Here is an 11,151-nt window from a genome sequence, read left to right on the forward strand (position 1 = left end):
CTGCAGATCTTGGGACTTCTCAGCCTCTGTAATGCTGTGGGCTAATTTCTTATAACAAATGTCTTTAAATAGAGAGATGGATGGATTTAGATGTGTGTATATATATATATATTATAATACATATAACAATCTATATAATATATCGATATCTATATATAATAGATATATTTATCTCTTCTATTGATTCTGTTTCTTTGGAGAACCCAGACTAATATAATCAGGGTCCCCTCACCAAGGAGAGCTTGGGCATCAGAATGAGAGGATGAATGGGGATCTTTGCAGGTGTGTTGAGGTAAGGGATCAAAATGGGGAGAAACAGTGCAAAACCCCACCCCACCCCCCACATTGCCTGGGTAGTCCTAACTGGCAAGTTAGGCAGTGAAAGCAGAGGGGCTTGGCTCTGGTGGGCAGCAAAGCCTGAAGTACAGATCTGAGACAACAGCTGCTGGTGTCTGGGTGGAGGCTGTGGTTTGCCCCAGGGAGACGTGCTAGACACAGGGTGATTAATCTCGCGCACCCTGCTCTGAAAATGACTGTCTTCATGATGTGCATGCTTGCATCTCTCTAATCCAGTATGTCTCTTTGCATCAGCCCCCAACCACCCTAAAACAAGCCTTGTGTTGTCCCCATACTGGATCCTATGCACACAAAGTCACAGCATAGTAGAGGACACAAGGCTTGCTGAATTCTTTCTATCTTTTTAAGCAAAGTCTTGGGTGTTTTCTTTCTCTCTCTCTCTCTTTTTTTTTTTATAACCTATTGTCCCAAATCTTCTCAGGTTTCATTTTTAAATTCTGATTCCATAAAGAGAGAAAAATGTCATATTAAGAGTTAAATAACTCCAGACCCTCCACCCTAATTGCAGTAATTTTCACGTTGGCACATTCTCTTTCCAACCCTTCTCTATCACGGTCACATTTTACATTGCTGCGATCATGAGATGTTCTGTTCCCCCCACCCCAGAATATACTATAAACATTTTTCTGGGCCACTATATAGATTTCATAATGGTCACTGTGGATAAACCATAATGTAGCTAACCGATCCTCCCTATTAGACATTCAACTTGCTCAGGAGCTTTCGCTTTGATAAATACACTGCAGCGAGCATCCTTCCCATCTAGCTCAGGACTGGTGTTGAATGCCCGTTCCAAACCGAACAACACTCCCTGCCGCCTGTTCCCCCTCCTGTAGGCTCTTCTCATTCGCTGCCCTGCCTGATTCTATCACCGCTGATGGTCTGTCTCCTTCGAAACAGCGAACTCCCCTCACCTCAAGAGCAGGCGCTGTGGACTCATAAACAATGCATTTTGGAAGCACTTGGAAAAGTAGCATAGCACATAATGTACTGAAGTGCATGTCAGTAATTACTTATTATTATTTTAGACTCCAATGGACCGACTGTGAAAAACAGTGTAACATAGGACTTGAGTGCATAAGCTGGGGCCACCTCTGGGTTCAAGTCCCAGCTCTGCTTCTCACCTTCTTTGTTACCCGGGTAAGGTGTTCAACCCTTTCTGCTTCAAAATCCTCATGTGTAAAATGGGAACAATGCTTTTTATTTCAGTGGGCACATGAAAAAGTTAAATGCGTTACTATATGAAGTGCTTAGAACTACGTGACACATAGTAAGCATTCAGTGTTTGCTATAATCATTGGGAGTAAAATAAACAGCACAAACTATCCCTTAAGTGGAACTGAATTATACCCTGGCTTTGGATTTCTCTTCTCAAATTAATTGATTCAACACATTCTTATTTTGCATCTGCTATGTGTCAGTTACTCAGCAAGGCCATGGGGCTACAGAAATTAAGAAGATTCCCAGCTCCCCTGAAGAACAACCACTGACGACTTGGGTCTCCATCCCACACACACAAAAGACGGAAAGTGTAGGCTTACGGGCATAAAAGAAAGAAACTCCATGCAGAACTTTAATTTTGAGTAAAATGTTATTTTTCTTTTCCTCTTTTTTGAAACTCCAAATTATGCAAAGAATTCTGTACTGTGCGAATAAATCACTTTTGTAATCATTGATTTCCAGAGAATTGGTTGATCACAGTGTCCCTTGCGTGAAAGCCTGTGAGTGGACCCTGGTCATCCTGTCTTTCAGGGCGGGGACTGCCTCGCAGAGCCCAGAGCATTCCCTGACACGAGTGGGGCTGGCAGCCTTCCACACCCAGCGGCTCTGCTGAGACACCAGCAGTGGGTGGTCAGGGTGGTCCGGCTGTTGCGGACAGGGGCCCAGCCCAGGGGGACATGGGGTGAGGGGACCTCTCTGGTCCACAGTCCCATGATTACAGGCCCAATCTATTCTCCAGAGACTTATCTCATGTATTGCTTTTAAAAATAGTTTAAATGGGGCGCCTGGGTGGCTCAGACGGTTAAGCGTCTGCCTTCGGCTCAGGTCATGATCCCAGAGTCCCGGGATCGAGTCCCGCATCGGGCTCCCTGCTCCTTGGGAGCCTGCTTCTCCCTCTGCTTCTCTCTCTCTCTCTCTCTGTCTCTCATGAATAAATAAATAAAATCTTAAAAAAAAATATTTTAAATGTTTTATAAAATGCACCCACCAAAAGGCTGGAAGCATAAATCCATCAATTAAAAATCAAACAATCACCGCAACACGATCCGCACACACGCAAAGGCAACAATTCAACCGTGCCATCCACTACCATAAACAAGGCAAGACAAACAAGTAACAGCAAGTCAGAAAGTAAAATTCATTTCTCAGCCCACTTAAACGCTTTTTGACATTTAAGAATCTGTTTCTCTGTGGTCTGGTACCAAGAGAGATCCACACATACAGGGTCTGGGGACTCTCAGCAGTTAAAGTCTTGAAAGACTCCTGAGCAGAGCCCACCAGCAGGCTGTAAGAACAGGGAAGTTATTTTTTTTTTTAAGATTTTTTATGTATTTATTTGACAGAGAGAGAGACAGCGAGAGAGGGAACACAAGCAGGGGGAGTGGGAGAGGGAGAAGCAGACTCCCCGCTGAGCAGGGAGCCCGACACGGGACTCGATCCCAGGACCCTGGGATCATGACCTGAGCCGAAGGCAGATGCTTAACGACTGAGCCACCCAGGCGCCCCAGAACAGGGAAGTTATTTTAAAATATAATAAATCAACAGGGACATCTTTTGGGGGTTTTCTTATATCATAACCTGAACTTGGAAGGTAGGTCAATAAGAAGGCGACTGCCCACACCATATGAAGTTTACTGCTTTTTAGGAAAAAAAATATTTTAAATAGAAACAGAAAATCACCTTTCACAACCTCGAAGAAAGTAATTGATTCAGGCAAAGATCACTGGTGGATACTAAAGCCATGAGGTGAGAGCTGGACCATTACAAGATGTTCACATATCGTTTCAGGGACTAGTTTCCAGTGAGAAGGGAGAAAACACAATGTGACAAATATAGGGGTCAGGAGCAAGTTCAATGACAACGCGAGGAGGCAAGCAGATAAAACACAGAATGTAGGTCATTTCATGAGACAACTGACCTGATTTCAACAAGTCACTGACATGATAAAAAAAATTTGGGGGTGGGGAAAGGGGACCCACACAAGAAAAAACAGCCAAATTCAACGTGTAGACCTTACTTGGATCCAGATAAACACAGACCGGCTTTAAAGACAGTGTTGGGACAACTGGGGAACTTTGAATGTGACTTGGTATTAGGCAATATTAAGGGGCTATTTGATAATGATCATATGATTCTGTAAGAAAAGTGTCCAGTTTTTTTTCAGAGATGCGCTCTGAAACATTTAGAAGTGGTGTGTGGCCACGTGGGACTTTTTAAAAAATATTTTGCTAAAGGGGGCTCCTGGGTGGCTCAGTCGTTAAGCATCTGCCTTCGGCTCAGTTCATGATCCCAGGGTCCTGGGATTGAGCCCCACTTCGGGCTCCCTGCTCCGTGGGAAGCCTGCTTCTCCCTCCCCCATTCCCCCTGCTTGTGTTCCCTCTCTCGCTGTGTCTCTGTCAAATAAATAAATAAAATGTTTAAAAAAAAAAAGCGGGGGTGCCTGGGTGGCTCAGTCATTAAGCGTCTGCCTTCAGCTCAGGTCATGATCCCAGGGTCCTGGGATAGAGCCCCGCGTTGGGCTCCCTGCTCAGCGGGAAGCCTGCTTCTCCCTCTCCCCCTGCTTGTGTTCCCTCTCTCACTGTGTCTCTCTGTCAAATAAATAAATAAAAATCTTTAAAAAAATAAAATTTTGCTAAAGAAAAGATAAACTAAGGAAATATAGGGAAATGTTGAAAATCACTAAATCTAGGTGATGGATAAATGAGAGTTCATTATACTACTCTCTGTCCTTTTATTTATGTTGGAAAGTATTCATAATAAGTTTTAGACTATCAATTTTAACCATTAATTTTAAATTGCAGAAATGGCATATGAATAAAGAATATATTTTCGCAGCAAAAAGTCCACACAGAAATGATAAATAAAACTCAACTCCTCTTCGTCCCCCAGTCCCTGGGCCAGCCCCCTCCCCAGAAGTAATCACTGTTGGCATTTGCGTGTATAGAGATTGCTTTTCAATTTCTTAGCTGTGCTTGCTGGAATCCCAGCTCTTAGCAATGGGCAAGGATAGAAAGTAGACATCACCCACTTTCCAGCATCCAAGACATATTTGAAGTTTCTTGGACAAACTCAGTGGCTTCTCCTCCCTGGTTTCAGCTTAGGGGGCTTTTGCCCATCACAAACACCCAGCTAAACTTTGCTTCAAGCTCCTTCATCAGACCTTGCATGGTGCCTTTCAGCCATTCCACAGAACTGACTCCAACCACTAAGCCCCCTCTCTCTGCCCACCCCCCGCAGAGCTATCAAAGTGCCTAGAACACTTTAGTGCATGAATTATAAACAAATAGATGGAAATGCACTGACCAGTCACAGAGGGGGTTGGGACAAGAGCTTTGGGGTGGGAGGTGTGAAGAGGTCACACATAGCTGGGTTTACGGACCATTGCAATTGATTTCAAGAGCATCCTACCTCAAGGTAAACCATTCTCCTTTCTCTTCCTTTCTCATCACACTGAGTATTTTAAGAGGAGACAGAAGTGTGAGGTATGAATTTGTTTCTAGTTAATCCATGCCAAGGCCCCAGGCCCAGGGCTGGTCACAGGAGGAGGGTGGCCTTTTGAAGCTTTGAGCTGCTAAACCACAGGAAGTGAAACTTGGTCACCAGTAAACAGGTTTGGACCACTGAAGTCATAATTATCATGCAGAAGCTTCTTTTGTTGTTGTTTTTTTTTTCCTTAGAGTTGGGTGTAAGGAAGAAGAACTTATTTTTCTTTTAAGATTAGGAATGTGGAAAAAAACATCTTTTAAAAAAATCACTACTAGGACGACTGGGTGGCTCAGTCAGTTAAGCGTCTGCCTTCGGCTCAGGTCATGAACCCAGGGTCCTGGGATCGAGCCCCGCATCGGGCTCCCTGCTCAGCGGGGAGAACTGCTTCTCCCTCTGCCTGCTTGTGCTCTCTCTCTGGCAAATAGATAAATAAAATCTTAAAAAATTAAATAAATAAAAATAATAAAAATCACTACCTTTCCCAGGCGTCTGGCTGGCTCAGTCCGTGGAACATGTGACTCTTGATCTCGGGGCCATGAGTTGGAGCCCCACTTTGGGTGGAGAGATTACTCGATAATTACATAATGCTAAAAACCATCTTACATGATTTCACTATCCAACCCACAGCCATAGCAGTGGGTCCACCATCCCCATTTTACAGATGAAGAAACCGAGGCTAATTTGTCTTGAGTCCAAAACACATACTTTTTACATCTCTCCTAAATTATGTCCCTGAGCTGCTCAATAACCACCTGCCAGGTAAAGTGAGAAAAAGGCCCCAAGTAGGCCAGGCGCTACTTTGGAGGGCACCTCTATCCCCAGGCCTTTGAGAAAAGCAACCGCTTATCGGATTTCTAATAACCCAGTGCTGATCAGAGCAGGAGACACCCCCACCTTCGCCCTCCACCTTTCCCACCACCGCCCCGGCTAGCTGCTGGAACTCATGACTTGAGGTGCAGCTCAGGCAGGGACTTGGGGGCCAGGGGTCTGCTCCCGGGGGCCTGGAACTTCTCCACCACGCATAACCCTGCCAACGCAGAAATGCCGTGGAGACCAGGCTGACAAAGTCTCACTACGTGCCATCTGACTTCAAGCAGATAGGGACTTTCTTTGTGGGCACTGGAAGGGGGGGTGAGGAGAGCTGGGAGCAGAGGCACCCTTGGGACCCACATGTCCTATCTGTCGAGGGGCTGGTCTCTGCCATATTTGAAAGCCCCACAACAACCACTGCTTTCTCTGCTCTGGTATTTAGCTTTTTATCTTTGTAGTTGTATTGTTTTTAACATAATTCACTATCTTTTCTTAAAGTTTCAAATTCTTGGAGTGTCTGGGTGGCTTAGTTGGTTAAGGGTCTTTCTTTGCCTCGGGTCATGATTCCAGGGTACTGGGATCGAGCCCCGCATTTGGCTCCCTGCTCGGCGGGGTGTCTGCTTCTCCCTCTCCCTCTGCCCCTCCCCCCCGCCCCGCCCCCACCTTGCTCTCTTGTTCTCTCTCTCAAATAAATGATCTTTAAAAAAAATTTTTTTTAAGTTTCAAATTCTGTGGGTCTCTAGAAACAGAAGAGAGGGTGGCTGGAGACCAGGGCCTGAGGGCATGCTGGGCAGTGATCCCAGAGCGAGGGAAGGGAGGCTGGGGGCTGGGGTCCTGCAGGGAGGAAGGGCCGGTTCCGCGCTCGGGAGAGGAACGGCCCACGTCCTCCACCAGCAGGGCTATAGGAAGCAAAGAAGTCTCAGGCTAGATTAGAGCCTAGGACAACTCCACTCCACTCTCCATCACTTTCACTCTCAGGATTTTTTTCCTCCAAGGCACAGGGAAGAAAGACCAGAGAACATCATCGGTCCAGATCCAAGAGCGGTCAACTCTCGCCCCCTGGTGGTCCCACCAGGGAGAGCAAGCTACAACTGAGGCTTGTGCAGTAGGGGAAGGGGAGGATGGCGTCTCAGGGGCCAGTGCTCTGGACAGGAGGTGCTCAGACACAGTCCTGTAGCCCCTGGAATCCTAGGGAGCCCTGGTGGCTAGGATGGAGGAGGTGGAGAGGAAGGGGTAGGAAGAATGAGAGAAGGCGAAGGAAAAATGAAAGGCAAGAGAGAGAAGGTGGGGAGGGTAAGGGGCAGGACTCTAAGCACTGTGGAGAGGATCTGGTGGCATTCAGAAACCAGCTGAGAATTGCTGGCCTGGAGGATGCTGGTGTGTATTGGGGAAGTGGGCTCCTTTTCCATCTCATGCAGCTCAGGAGTCTGAGCCCCACTGATGGGTCTGCCCTGCATTCCAAGCTGCTCTCTAAACTCAATGTCTTGGTCCCAGTTGCTCTTCCCTTGAGGGAGTTGAGTGAAACCCCCTGGCTTGGCCCCCTAAGGTGGTCGTATGCATTTCCCATAGCTACTCACCTGCCTGCAGCCAGCCTGAGCCCTGTCCAGAGGGTTCTGGCCCACAGAGGCAGATACCAACGGGCAGTGCCCCTTCCTGCACCTGCGAGCTGCAGGATGCGGTCAGGAGAGGAAACAGGGCCTCAGGCTCCGAGTCATTCTGGGATTTCCAAAAAGCTTCTTGCTGAGGGCATCAACAGGGCACTGTCTGGGCCACTGAGAATCGACTCATTCTCTTCACCCAGCCCACGGAGGGAGGTGGATGGGGAGGGGAGGGTAGACAAAGTGAGTGAGCCTCATCCTCTGCTAGGCCCAAGGGCCCGAGGGCACCTGAGTCAGCAGGACCATGGGCAGGGAGAGCTCTGGGGTGCCCCCTCCCTGCAGTGTGTGGGGGAGTGCTGTTCCCAGCTCAGAGGCAGCTGCCCAGCTGCCATGAGGCTTTCAGAATCTAAACTATGGAGTTCCCAGCTTTTCCCCCTTCTCCCCTCTGGCAAGGACTCAGAAGCTCTTCCCAAGACGCCCCCGCCACTTCCCAGGACTAACCATCTAATGGAGAAGAAAGTGAAAAGGACAGAAACCTGTTGGACGACGCTTGGTGGCCTCTCCCAATGAGCACCCCTCTCCCTCCTGCCATAGTCTGAGCTAGTCAGTTCCCCGTGAGGGCTCTGGTTTCTGCTTCCAGAACACCTGCTTCCCCAGCCCTGGCTTCTTCAGACCCTGCTCAAACCAGTCCCAGGCTCTGTGCTCAGAGCCGTGTGGCAGCAACTCAAGCTACAGCCTAAGAAGGGCAAATACATTTTGCTTGACTCCTTTTGCATTTTTAATAAAGGAATCAAATGCATACATATCAGAATATTTCACATAAACATTTGGATTTCCAGCTTTTGTTTTTAAAATGGAAGCCCTTTTCTTGTGACATTTGCAGTGCTGGCTGCCTGAAGACAGCCTCGGTGTTGGACTTTGCCATAGTCTCCACCATGCCCTTTTGTGCGTCTCCCCTGCTCCCACCACACATGCCAAGGCGAGGTCCATAAATCAATTTGATTCTATTCTGGGCCTACTGGAATGGCAAAAACTGCTATTTTCTCAAGCAGAATCCTGAAGGTTTAGGGGAGCACCAGAGAGCAGGGTAAGGGCTGGCATCTAGCTGCTCTAGCCCCCAGGTGTGGGGGGCCTGGACTCCTGCTTCCTGGATATGTGTGTGTGGTGCGCGGATATGTCGAGGCTAGAAACTTGGGCCTGGGCATCCCACCTCCCAGCCCTACTACCACCCCACGGCACTGCATGAACTAGTGTTCAGGGTTCTGGCTGCTCAGGACACACACTATTTTCCTTCACATTCCCAGGTTGTCACACCTCTTTTTCCTGGCCTCTAAAAGCCACTTCTCTGCCCTTGAACCTCAGGACCCCTGGCATTGTCTCAGGAGGCTTGGGGCTAAGGTCTTCAGGAAGCTTCTGCTTACCTCCCAGAGTAAAGGGAGGGGTGAATGGGAAGGGAGAAGGAATGCAAATCAATGTTTCAACAAGCTGTCCCATTGCATGACTAATATAATAATGCTTACCTTCAAAGGCACTTTACCCTCTGTCTATCCCTTAAATGTTCCCAGAATTCCACCATCCCTCCCCCAACCCCCTATCCTTTTCTCATTTTACACACCCTTCCTGGGTGATTTCACCCACTCCCAGAGCTGCAGCTCTGTAGTGGCTCCCAAGCCTCTTTCTCCAACCTTCCTTGTGCTTTAGAGCCCATACCCCCCCCACCACCACCAGGCTGTGTCCTCAGGTGAACACATCTTACGCTGAACCCTCAAGCTAGAAACCTGGGAACCCCTTGACTCTTCCCCATTCCTCCCTGCCATGTCTTTACTCAGTCAATTGTGAAGTCAAGCAAGGTCTACCTCCTAAATAGCTCTGTTTCTAAACTCTCCCCACTCCATTTGCTCATTCCTCAAAGTGATCTAAAAGTGAGTCTGCCTAGGTTCTGGATTGACAGTTTTCAGTAGTGTGATTTTACGTGTCAACTTGGCTAGGCCTGTGGTACCCAGATATTTGGACAAACATTATTCTAGATGTTTCTGTGAAGGTATTTTTATTTTTATTTTTTTAAGATTTTATTTTTAAGTAGTCTCTTCACCCAACATGGAGTTCAAACTCACAAGGCCGAGATCAAGAGTTGCACACTTCACCACTGAGCCACCCAGGCGCCTCTGTGAAGGAATTTTAAAATGAGATTAACATTTAAAGGAACAGTAGACACAAAGTAAAACAGATTATCCTTCATGATATGGGTGGGCCTCATCCAATCAATTGAAGGCCTTAATAGAAAAAAGACTGACCTCCTCTGATGAAGAAGGAATTCTGTAAGCAGAGTGCCTTTGGACTCGAACTGCAATCTTCTCTGGGTCTTCAGCATGTCAGGCCATCCTGCAGATTTTGGACTTGTCAGCATTTCCAATAGCATGAAACAATTCCTTAAAATAAATCTCTTTCTCTCTCCATCTCTGTCTCTCTCATATATATATCCTATTGATTCTATTTCTCTGGAGAACCTTGACTAATTCAAGTAGCCTCTCTTCAGCTTCAGGATAAAAATCTTAAATCGTAGCTAACCCACACAGCTCTTCAGTCAACTTAGTTCATATAGTGCCTTTGTACGAATGAGAGAAAGTCACCGCCTCTAGGCATGACCAGGGCACACAGTTTGGTGGGTGGAACACGGGTGAGTCCTCCCTCTTAGTATGGCACACAACCTGGACAACCGTACAGAGCAGCCCTGCTTCCTGATGAGCCTCTGTCTGCCACTTTAGCCTTGTCTTTGTTTTCATTCTTTTCCCTCCTCCTCATCCTACACTCTAAGTTCCCTGCAGCTCCTAGAACCTACTGTGCTTCTTTGTCATTATGCTTTTGTATATCCCGTCATTGCTGCCTCAAGATCCTCCTTACACTTCCCAAACTCCCCTGGCACTGCCTTCTCCCGCTTTGCGACCCTCCGTCTGGCCCAGTCTCTTCCTCTCCTCTCTGTCTCTGTCTCTGTCTCGGCCCTGGGTTCTAGCCCTTACTTCATTCATACTATTGCTACTTGATTACTCGCCTCAATTGGGGAATCATCCAGGGAAGAATTTGAACTGTGATCCACCGTGCTGAGCACTAGTAGGTGCTCAATAAGACTCTTGCACAGACGAAAGCAGGGAAGAGTGAGTGAATGGCTGGCTGGCTGGAGGGGCACGAGGCCAGCGGCAACAGTAGGAGGCGCTTACCGGGAGTGGGCTCCTTTCCGAGCCGGGCCGGAGTTCGGCCAGCCGGCGCCCAGCGGGACGACTGGGCTGGGGCCGGACGAAGGGGAGGCAATTCCGGCCGCGCCAGCGCGCGATGGCCCCGCAGCCAGCGCGGTGCACAGCGAGGGAGAAGGGGACCGGCGAGGAGGGGGGCAGGGGCCTGCGAGGGAGCGGCGCGGCGCCCTCTGGCCGGCTTCTCTCATTCTTTCACCCCGGGGTCTCCAGGAATGGAAACGGCCCCCGGCCGGGCCGGAGCGCGCGGATGAAAGGCGGCCCTCGGCCGGAGCGCGGAGCCTCCTCCCGCCCGGGCGGCGGAAACTGGCAGCGCGGGGGGTGTCCCGCCACGCCCGCGTCCCAGAGCGGGAGAAGGGGGCAGCCTCGCCCCCTCGGGCGGGGGTCCCCCAAGGATACGCATTCCTGCTGGCATCTTACCACCCCGACCGGGG

At 48.6% G+C, this 11,151-nt stretch overlaps 1 long non-coding RNA gene across 1 annotated transcript; it reads right to left on the reverse strand.

The window, feature by feature from the left end:
• Positions 1–9,502: 9,502 nt before the first annotated feature.
• LOC115943341 (uncharacterized) lies at positions 9,503–10,983 on the reverse strand. The gene is made up of 3 exons (XR_004077923.2): positions 10,688–10,983; positions 9,767–9,854; positions 9,503–9,637 (listed from the first exon to the last, which is right to left on the reverse strand). It is a non-coding gene; the product is annotated as an uncharacterized LOC115943341 (long non-coding RNA).
• Positions 10,984–11,151: the final 168 nt, after the last annotated feature.

This window comes from Leptonychotes weddellii, chromosome 6 (genome assembly GCF_054177405.1).
Source record: "Leptonychotes weddellii isolate Sample4059 chromosome 6, ASM5417740v2, whole genome shotgun sequence".
Classification (NCBI taxonomy): Eukaryota; Metazoa; Chordata; class Mammalia; order Carnivora; family Phocidae; genus Leptonychotes; species Leptonychotes weddellii.